General features: G+C 36.1%; 1 pseudogene; it reads left to right on the forward strand.

The window, feature by feature from the left end:
* Positions 1 to 10,415, forward strand: part of LOC143669599 (E3 ubiquitin-protein ligase TRIM58-like) — a 34,512-nt pseudogene extending 24,097 nt beyond the window's left edge.
* Positions 10,416 to 11,774: the final 1,359 nt, after the last annotated feature.

An 11,774-nucleotide genomic window follows, 5' to 3' on the forward strand; every position in this document is an offset into this window, starting at 1 on the left:
ATCAGATTAAATATCACTCATTGCAGAAGACACTTCCTTTTGGCTGATTATGAATGGAATTAGCTGTGGATACAGCTTACATGATCATGATTTAATTCTATGAAATGTCCTCATCACAACAGACAGGCAAGCACTTGCACAAACAGACAAACAGGTACCACCGCTTGGCCAAGTTGACACATGAACCTGACCATGATAGAGGGGTTGAGCATGTCCCTGCAGATGGCAGAGAGCCCAGGTGCAACCCTGATGGAGAGGGTGGAGGTAAGTAAAAGGTGACCTCCCCAATGCCCCTTAAGTTTGCATTTTGAGAGAGGTGGGCCACCAAATAGGCCTTTGGTAAAGGTGGAACTGCCAATTTCTAAAGCCCTGAAGATAAATCACTTTCAGACTCTGAAGTCTAGTGGAGTTTGCCCTGAAGACTTTAAAAGCTCCTTGAGTCTTTTGAGCCCTGTGTTCCTTCCAATTTCTCCTTATGGAAATAGGGGCATTTATCCTGACTGTCCCTCCTTTGTACATTGGTAGCAAACAACTTGTTCTCAGTTTTACAGGTCCAGAGCCAGAGAAGAATTTTTCCTTAAGATAGACCATGCCTGTAACTGACTTTGATGAGATGTTTCTAGCATTGCATTGCATTTGTATTGTTACTGAAGTAGTTAAAGCCTTTCTGATATTATGATGGAATTAATGTAGTTTGCATTTGGAAAGTACATGCCTTTTCAGAGTCCAAAGGGTGGAATGTGTCTGTTTGAATCTATTGTGAACTGCAGAAAAGTCAAATTCTTTAATGCTCATTCAGTATTGCTAGGTAGGAGCTTTTTTTATTATTACCATGAAGATGTGACCCACCCAATTGTGGGTGGTAACTTCAGATTAGATGGTTTCTATGAAAGTGTGTACCCATCCAATCAAAATGAAATTGCTTACTTAAGCCACTTAAGAGGGAACATTTTTAAAAATCCACAAGAGCCCTCACAGCCAGAGACCTTTGGAGATGAAAAAGCAAAATACTTCTGAGGGAGCTTCATGAAACAAAAGTCTGAAGAGAAAGGTAGCATACGTCTACCATGTTTGCCATGTGCCTTTCCAGTTGAGAGAGAAACCCTGAACATAATCAGACTTCTTGAAACAAGGTAATTTCACTGATGCTTTAGATTTTATATTTTTGTAGTCTTACTTTAATTTGGACATTTTCTTGGCCTTAGAAATGTAAACCACCAACTTAATAAATTACCCCCTTTAAAAGCTGTTCTATTTCTAGTATATCACATTCTAGCAGCTACTACACTAGAGCAGGAGATTTTCCAGGACAACAGGATTTGCAAATGAATCAAGTGTTGCAGAAAATCTATTTCAGATGAACTCTGATAAAGTTTTCATCATTGTGGAAAGCATGGTAACAAGGACACAAGCAGTTTTGGTTAGGGGTATGATTCTATTAAAAGCAATTGAGTTTAAAAGGGAAGGAGAGTTAAGAGACAGACATTATCAAAAGCCATTTCAAGTATGTTAGTTGTAAAGGTGGTAGAGAAATGTGCTGGAGTAGTAATGATATGTAAAGACAGGTATGTTAAATAGGCCTAACACAATTCCATAGAGACCTATGTTTTGTATCTCTGCTATTTAATACTTCAATAAATTGGGAAAATCATATAAACTCTTTGACTCTGAGACACTTCATGTATAATGCAGGGTTAAAAATGTGCCTCTGGTAGATGGTTTAAGTATTAAAATAGGTTACGTACATGCAACAAGTTGTGTAGCCAACTCATGTTTGTCTATCAATAAAAGATTAATAATTTTGGTTTACAGACACATAAGAATAGTTGTAATAGTAGTAGCACTAGTAAGTAGTAAGAATAATTATGATAGTAGTAGTTTTCATGGTAGCATTTGTGATTATGATATTAAAAACAAACTTTATTAATGGAATTTATATCATTTTTGAATGCTTATAACCAGCAGAAAATATTCTGAATATTTTGCATCTTTTCTTATTAAGGGAGGAAATTTCATATGTAAATGTTTTTATTTATTATGACATGCAAGTAGCAAATCATGTCAATCTTGCTGAAATTTGCACTATGTGTATTAGTTTTATACTGCTCTATAACAAAGAAACATAAATTTAGATGCTTAAAACCACACCTAGGAAAGACTGCTGGGAAGATGGTGTAATAGGATAAATCAAGTTCACCCCTGCTCCAAAGAACAGCTAGAGAAAGGACAGAATAAAATCTTGGAAAGTGGTTCCAGCATGCAGGTGACTTTGGAGGGTATTCTACATGACATACAGAGGCCCTGGTTCAAAATGCAGAAGAACTGAGACTCAGACAACCAGAGACTAGCCATCTAGGACCAATAGCTTTGTGTGTCCATTTCCAGACAGAGGCTTGGAATGGTCAGTAGTGGATGGAGACCTGTGCATATACATGCATCATAACCCATCACCATACTGTTGTGGCCCTCCCCATACACCATGTTCTGCTCCACATCTGTCTCACAAATACAAAGCTTTAGACTACTGAAGGAAATCAACACCCAAAGCAAGACTATCAAGATATTTACATGACATGAAGAAAACATAAGGTCACTAACAGTATGAAGATGCAGATAGATACAGCAAATTTTATGAGCAAATAAAAACACTGGAGGAGACACAGACTTTGGAACAATTTATCAAAGATATACATATAACTTTACCAAATAAAATCAAAATGGTTAATGCCATAAAGGAGATCAAGAAGACACTAGAAGAGCATGAAGAAGAATTTGAAAGAATAAATAGAAAAATAGCAGATATAACAAAGATTAGAAATGCTGTAGACCTAGTCAAAAATATACCAGAAATACACTGCAGGAGATTTAAAGAGGTAGAAGAGAGAATAAGTGAGCTAGAGGGCAGAACAACTGATTTTAACGATATAAAGGAGAAATGACAAAAATGTAGGAAAATTTTGATTTGGACATCAAGGAAATGATGGAAAAAAACAGATTGCAAATATATAAGAATCATCAGTGTCCCAGAAAGAGAAGGGAAGAGTGAAGAGCTAAAAAGACTAGTGGACGATATAATGGGTGAAAACATCCCAACCTTTATAAAAAACATAAATATGCAAATTGAAGAAGCCCAGTGAACTCCAAATAGAATAAATCCAAACAGGCCTACCCTAAGATGCATACTAATCACTCTGTCAAATGTTAAAGTGAAGCAGAAAATCCTGAAAGCAGCAAGGACAGAACAATCTACTACACACAAGGAAAACCACATAAGACAGTTCAGACAACCCAACTGGTATCATTCAGGAGAGAAGACAGGGGTATGATATATTTAAGATCATGAAGACAGAGATATCCAACCAAGAATTCTGTATCCAGCCAAATCATCCTTCAAAAGTGGAGAGACAAGTAGAGAAGTCTTGATATTCTCACAAGCAGTAGGGACAACTAAAGGAATAGGCTGAGCCCCCAATCTTGGGGGTTGTTCATAAGAAACTTAACCCTGAAAAGGATAGGCTAAGTCTACTTAAAATTAGGCCTAAGAGTAACCACCAAGAGAACCTCTTCTGTTGCTCAGGTGTGGCCTCTCTCCAGTGAATACAAGAAGCAAACTCACTGCCCTCCCCCTGTCTATGTGGGACATGACTCCCAGGGGTGTGGACATTCCTGGCAACATGGGACAGAAATCCTAGAATGATCTGGGACTCAGCATCCAGGGACTGAGAAAATCTTCTCCACCAAAAGGTAAAAGAGTGAAATGAAACAAAATAAAGTGTCAACGGCTGAGAGATTCCAAACGGAATTGAGAGGTTATCCTGGAGGTTATTCTTATGCATTGAATAGATATTACCTGTTTAGTTAAGGTGTCATGGAGAGGCTGGAGGGAACTTCCTGAAAATGTAGAGCTGTGTTCCAATAGCCATGCTTCCTGAAGATGATTGTATAATGATATAGCTTTTGCAATGTGACTGTGTGGTTGTGAAAACCTTGTGTCTGATGCTCCTTTTATCTACCTTACCAACAGATGAGTAAGACATATGGATTAAAAATGAATAAATAATAGAGGGAATAAATGTTAAAATAAATTTAGTAGATTGAAATGCTAGTGATCAATGAAAGGGAGGGGTAAAGGATACGGTATGTATGAATTTTTTTGTGTGTTTTCAGTCTATTTATTTTTCCAAATTAATGCAAATGTTCTAAGAGATGATCATGATGATGAATATACAACTATGTGATGGTATTGTGAATTATTGATTATATAACAAGAATCAAATGATCATATGGTAAGAATGTTCATATGGTAAGAATGTTTATGTTTGTATGTGATTATGTTTCATAAATAAATAAATAAAAAGTGAGGGAGGGGGCAGTGCACTGGTGGCTCAGTGGCAGAATTCTCACCTGCTGTGCTAGAGACCCAGGTTTGATTCCCAGAGCCTGCCCATGCCAAAAAAAAATGATGGAGAGATTAAAAGTTTCACAGACAAAAAAAGCTGAGAGATATGTCAACAAGAAACATGTCTACAAGAAATAATAAAGGGGGTTTGGCTGGATGAAAAAAATAACAAGAGAGGGAGGTCTGGAGGAGGGTACAAATTTAAGGAAAACCTGAAGGATTAAAATGAGAGAGAAGGGAAAGAACATATAGATCTGACAAATAAAATCCAAAGAATAAGAAGGTGTATTCAAGAAATACATTTACAGTAATAATTTTAAATGTTAACAGATTAAATTTACTAATCAAAAGATACAGATTGAGAGAATTAATTAAGAAATATAATCCAGCTATATGCTGTTTTCAAGAGACTTATCTCAGACACAAAGATACAGGTAGGATGAAAGTGATAGGATAGAAAAAGATGTTCCATGCAAGCTGTAACCAAAAGAAAGCAGGAGTAGTTATATTAACATCAGACAACATCTTATCAAATCTAAAGACATGATAAGGGACAGAGAAGGACACTATATATATATGAGTAAGAAAGACAGTTAACCAAAAAGAAATCACAATCATAAATGTATATGCTTACAATAAAGTAGCTCCAAAGTATATTAGACAGGGTGCATGGATGGTTCAGAGATTGAATGCTCATTTCCATGCAGGAGACCTGGGTTTGACTCTTGGACCATGCACCCCCCCCCCAAAAAAAAGATTAGCTAAGTACATGAAACAGACATTGGCAAAACTGAAGGGAGTAATAGATATTTCAATAATAATAGTAGGAGACTTTGATACACCACTGTCACCTATTGACAGAACAAATAGACAGAGGACCAACAAGGAAATAGAGAACTTAATTTGATAAATGGATTAGACCTAAAGGACATATATATCCCAGGACACCAGGACATACATTCTTCTCTACTGCTCATGGAACATTCTCCAGGATAGATAATATGCTGGGGCAAAATAACAGGCTTTATAAATTTATAAACATTGAAATTATTCAAAGCAATTTCTCTGAACACAGTGAAGGGAAGCTGGAAATCAATAACCAACAAAGAACAAGGAATTTGACAAATATTTGGAGATTAAATAAAACACCCTTAAACTAGTGGTACTGAGTCAAAGAATAAATTTCTAGAGAAATCAATAGCTGTCTGGACATGAATGAAAACAGGAATACAACATTTCAGAAATTATGTGATGTGGCAAAGGCTGTACTGAGAGGGAAATGTATTGTCCTACATGCCTATATTAAAAAAGAAGAAAGAGCAAAAATTGAGGCTTAACTGCTCACCTTGAGAAACTTGAGAAAGAAGAGCAAAATAACCCCAAAGGAAACAGAAGAAGAGGAATAACAAAGATTAAAGCAGAGTTAAATGAATAGGAGGACAAAAGAACAATAGAATCAATGAAGCCAAAAGTAGTTCTTTGATAAAATGAATAAAAATTGAAGGGCCACCAGCAAGGCTGACAAAGAAAAAAAAAGAGAGAGGATGCAAATAAACAAAATCAGAAATGACAGGGGGGTCATCACCATGACCCTGTAAAAATGAAACCAATCATAAGAGCATCTATGAAGACCTAAACCCCAAGAAACTAGACAACTTAGATGAAATGGATAAATTCCTGTGAACACTGAAGCAGGCTACACTGACTCAAGAAGAAATAGAAGACCTCAAGAAGCCAATCACAAATAAAGAGATTCAGTCTTCAAAAATCTTCCTACAAAGAAAAGTCCAGGACAAGATGGCTTCATAGGGGAATTTCATCAAACATTCCAAAAAGAGCATGAAACCTGCTCAAACTCTTCCAAAATACTGAGGAAAATGGAAGACTACTTTATGCATTTTATGAAGCTAACTTCTCTTCTATACCAAAACCAGGTAAAGATGCTGCATGAAGGAAAACTACAGGAAAATATTCCTGATGAGCATGGATGCAAAGATTTCCAATCAAATAAAAGAATTATACACAAGCAAATGGGGTTTATACCAGGAATACAAGAATGGTTCAACACAAGAGAATGAATTAATGTAATACAGCACATTAACAATTTAAAAGTGAAAAATCACATGAGCATCTTGGTCGATGATGAAAAAGCATTTAACAAAATTCAACATCCTGGAGAGAGTGCCAAGATGGTGGTTTAGCAAGGTATGGGATTTAGTTCATCCTCCAGAACAGCTACTAAATAGCCAGTAACGGTACAGAAAAACTGCTGAGGCCACATCAGTGACCAGACACACAGTGTACCCCTGTCTGGACTAGCTGGACTGACTGTGAGCCTCCACAGAACTGTGAGTTCCCCAAGCTGTGGCAGCTAGTGCCCCTCCCCCACAGTCTGCTTCCCAGAGGGCAAAGGAAAGGGACTTCGCCAGCAGTAAGGGCTGAGTGCAACTGAGCTTCAATTGTGGAATTGATTCACAAATTCTGACTACTAAAAATAGGCTCCTAGCTCAGCTGAATGTAGTCAAGTGGAGGTTGCTAATTTTTGCCCTGGTGTCCATGGAAAAAGGAAAAAGAAACAGAGGTTTTTTATCAGATAGAACATAATACTTAAAAGAGTCTGGGCCCTAAAGGAAAGGAGGGGCACATAGGATCTGAAGGTACACAAAGCAACATACCAACGTATGCTCTTGATTGGCAAAACTTCAATAAATGGTGCCTAGATAACTGGATATCCACATGCAAAAGAATGAAAGAGGATCCATATCTTGCACCCTATACAAAAATTAACTAAAAAATGGATCAAAGACCTAAATATTAGATCTAAAACCATAAAACTTTTATAAGAAAATGCAGGGAACTATCTTATCAATCTTATAATAAGATTCAGTTTCCTAGACCTTACACCTAAAGCGCAAGCATTGAAGAAAGAAAGAAAGAAAGAAAGAAAGAAAGAAAGAAAGAAAGAAAGAAAGAAAGAAAGAAAGAAAGAAAGAAAGAAAGAAAGAAAGAAAGAAAGAAAGAAAGAAAGAAAGAAAGAAAGAAAGAAAGAAAGAAAGAAAGAAAGAAAGAAAGAAAGAAAGAAAAAAAGAAAGAAAGAAAGAAAGGGGCACTTCTCAAAATTAAACACTTTTGTGCAGCAAAGATCTTCATCAAGAAAGTAAAAAGACAGCCTACACAATGGGAGACAATACTTGGAAGTGATATATTAGATAAAGGTCTAGTATCCAGAATATAAAAAGAGATTGTTCAACTCAACAACAAAAAGAAAGCCCAATTATGAAATGGTCAAAAGACATGAAGAGACACTTCTCAGAAGAGGATATACAAATGGCCAAAAGGCACATGAAAAGATGCTCAACTTCCCTGGCTATTAGGGAAATGCAAATCAGCACTTGGATTTAAATTTGGATTTTTTTAAATGTATTATGTATATGTTTACTTGTATATCTGTATGTATGTAAGCATATAGTATATGCATGTATTTCCTGTGAAAACAAAGATGCCCAAAAAAAAGAAATCTGATTCCATTGGAAGTGAAGTGATTAGTAATGACTTACAGCCAGAAGGAAAGAATTCACCTCAGATAAAGAATAGAAAATTATTTTCTCTAGGTATTTGGGTCTATAATATAAATGAGTCCATCATAAGCTCAATATAGATTTATAACAATGAGTTGTCCATATCTTGCCAGTATTGCTCCAGTGAGAAATTAATACTCTAACAAAGGTAATAAAATGGTTACTGAAATTATATTTATGCAAATGAAATTTCAAGAATTTCAACCTTTGCATTATGATGGATAAGCCACTGTTTGAGGTTGCATGGGATATTTTTCTCAGTTCCACTTCTTTGGATAATAGACTCAGTCCCTCCACAATGAACAAATGAGAGTACACATCCTACCCATGAAGGTACAAATATACCATCCCTGGACACATTGCTTCAAGGAAGCAATCACAGTCATTCCATTCCATGAGCCTAACAGACCCCTGTGATTGGTGGATCTGCCTTTTATGTCACGGTATTGGCAGGATGTGATTTGGAGAACACTCAGTGTAAGACTGATTATAGTATGGAGGGAATGTGCGAAGAGAACCTGAGTTGAGAGTTAAAGTTAGAGAGCCTTCATTTAAGACCAGATCCATTTGAGCTTGAAGCCAGTGTTTATATTTAACCTCATTTTATGGGAGAATGATATGCTAGGAACATTTTTGAGTAAGGGGATTTGCTAAGATCTTGGGAACCTTATTCGTCATGTGGCTCAAGATTCTGTGGTGACTTCTACTCTCCCGCTTGTATTCTAACAAGCATTTAGACTTATTTGTTCACTTTGGTATTTTGATGAATTCTTGATTCTGTGTTTAAGACCTGTCAAAACTTTGTTACATTTTAAACACACTATATTTACAAACAGTGAACAACATTGTGTAAATCATTTAATAATTGAGAAACATGTGAATGCTGAACTAGTTATACTTTATTAATGAATATTAGTTAAGGGGCTCTATATAAGAGATGGGAGTTTTAAGGTAAGTAATAAAAGTGTTCTCTGCAACACCAAAAAAATTAATTGGGTTCCTGTGATTAGATTAGACCCACACAGGTAATATTCCTTCTGCCATATAATGTAACAAAATGATTGGAAAAGCACCAGGGTATGGAGGTTGTGGAGGCCATCATAGAATTCTGTCAATCAGGTAGTATAACTTTAAATGCAGTGGATTTCATATTAATGAGATTTTCCAATAAGTTTTATTCTGTCTTAGATAAGAATTTATTGGCTCATGTTTTTGAGACCAGGAGAAGTCCAAAATCGAGTGTCAGCATGGCATTGTTTTCTCTCAAAAGATGGTGGTGTTCGGGGTCTGACTACCCACAATGCTTGTGTTCCTTGGCTTTCTTTTCACATGACAATGCACATGGTTATGTCCTCTCCATTCTCCTCTGGGTTCCATTGATTTCTGACTTCCTGTTCCTCAACATGGCGTTTTTTCCCTGTGGTCTTCCCTATCCAGTAATAAGACTAAGATAAAGAACAAGTTTTTTTTCCTGTGGTACATAACCCAATCTACCACATCTGCCTTACTTTGCTCTTGACTCTTCAATCTTCCCATAAATCTTGAGAAAAAGTACTCTATAATTTTAATTGTACAACACCCCCTCCAGAGTGCACACAGTGCTTTGGGTGTAAGTGAAAGGAATGTTGCACCACGATGATGAGAAATACAGATAGCAGGGGAATAAAGTAGAAGGTAATAAAGAACATGATTAGGAACCAACAAGATAAAATCATTATTTTGTTTTTATAGGAGTAAATGGAGAGAGAGATGAAAGAGTGCATAAGAGACCAATCTCCTCATTGTCATAGCATCCTAAATTTTACATTTTTTTCCCTGTGCTTTAATGTGCCCAACAAAATTCTTTCCACTGTTAGTATAAAGCTGGATCCTACCAAGGCTTATTCTAGCCTCTCCTTGACTGCTAACCTGTACAGTGTTCAGAATGGAGATCTGTTGAGGGATATCCCCCAACAACCTTGAGTGCTTTGAAAAATGGCCCTGTTTCCTGGGTTTCCAGAACTTCTCAGCAGAGAGGCATTACTTGGAAGTCTTGGTGGGAGAGAGAGGAGAGTGAAAGTTAGACATCTGTCAAGATACAGTGTCAAGAAAGGGGGAAACCACACCATATCTCAAGAATGGAGTCTTGTCCAAGTGGCTACTGAAAGGGAATGAATACATGGTTCTTCCCTCACCAGCTGTTCCACCTGGAATGACTTCTTTGCATTGATATTTTCTTGGGCTAAGAAGCTAATGAAATTTCCTTTTACTGTGTCATTCATGGGTCTTTATGTTTAAACATTCAACCAACTCCTCTCTGGTGTTCTCTGACCTTATTTTTCATCTGTGTCATGAGTTGTAATAGCTTGCCATCTATAATGGAAGCAAAGTCAGAGAATTGGGCATCCAGGAGTCCATTAGACCCTACTTCTAATTTTAGAATTCTGTTCTCAAGATGAACTTCATGCCATGGAATGGCTCCCTGGGTAGAGGAGAGGGTACAAATATGCTATGCCTCAAAGGATGCTTCTATTTAGGTTAGTACTATTGTTCATATGACAAGTCCCCCATACAGAGAAGAGAGAAAATATAAATATTTGTACTTGTAGGTGCATTGTGGAGTATAATAATTTTATAAATGGAATAATTTCATTAAATCCTATGTCCACAAATTTTCTTGATGAATCCTTCTTCACTTTGAATAACTTTGTATTAAATAGCATCTTCCATCCATCTATTATAATTTCTCATTCCCTTCAATGTCTTTTCACTTCAAATCTTCTATATGTTAAGAATTAGAAATGACAATTCTTGAATTGGCTTAGAACAATCAAGTATTTATGTTGGTTCCAAATCCCCCCTTTCACCACTACATTGTACCAGCATTAGATCCATAATTCTTATTCTTCTCCCTCATCTTTTCTCCTCATGTCTCCTTTTTCTCTTCCCCATTGTCTTCCCCTCTACTGCTCCTTCTTATCCTTCTCCTTGTCCTCTTTCTCATCCTCCTCCTTCTTCCTCCTCTCTCTCTTGTTCCTCCCCTTCCTCTTCCCTGTCCCTTAGTTTTTTATGCTTTTGAACTTTCCATTTTCTTCTGTATTTCTATATTAAAAATATTTCCTTTGTACATTCAGATTTCCTGTAACTATATTTAACTACTCTTAAATCTCCTTTATTCTGGGATGGACTTCTATAGATTATTAAATTCATCCCTATAAATTTCATATCACTGATTCCCAGACCTTACCTCTCTGTGACTATGACTTTTGCCTTTATATGTGATATATTTTATCTTAGAAATTTCACAGAACTTTGACACAGTATATCTGAGTTCTTTTGATCATAAAATTTGCTAAAATATAACACTCAAACAAAATATCTTTCAGTCTCAGCTACTTGTTACAGTTCCTATATGTTGAAAAATGAAACTAGCCTCACAGTACTGCAAAATGTGTGTTATAATTGATGTGATTGCTTTAATTTCAATTTCACTATTTGAGTACAGTTTTAAAATGATGATAATAAGATTGGATATATTATAAATCTATTCTGCATTTCCCCCCCAAAATTTTTAAAGTCGTTGAAGTCTAACTTTGTATCATTTTTCTCTATTTCCAGCCTAATAAATAATTTAGGACTCCAACTCTTCTACATGTTAAACTAATATTAATTACTGGCAATATTAATCAGTCAACCTTATAATTATTTATCAGGAACTTTATTCTTCTTCCTTAATTTTTTTTTTTTTTTTTTTTTTAAAGAGGGAGGAAGGGAAGGAAAGACAGAGAGAAGGAAGGAAGGGAAACATCTTCTTGTTT

The sequence above is a fragment of the Tamandua tetradactyla genome, chromosome 26, assembly GCF_023851605.1.
Source record: "Tamandua tetradactyla isolate mTamTet1 chromosome 26, mTamTet1.pri, whole genome shotgun sequence".
Lineage (NCBI taxonomy): Eukaryota > Metazoa > Chordata > Mammalia > Pilosa > Myrmecophagidae > Tamandua > Tamandua tetradactyla.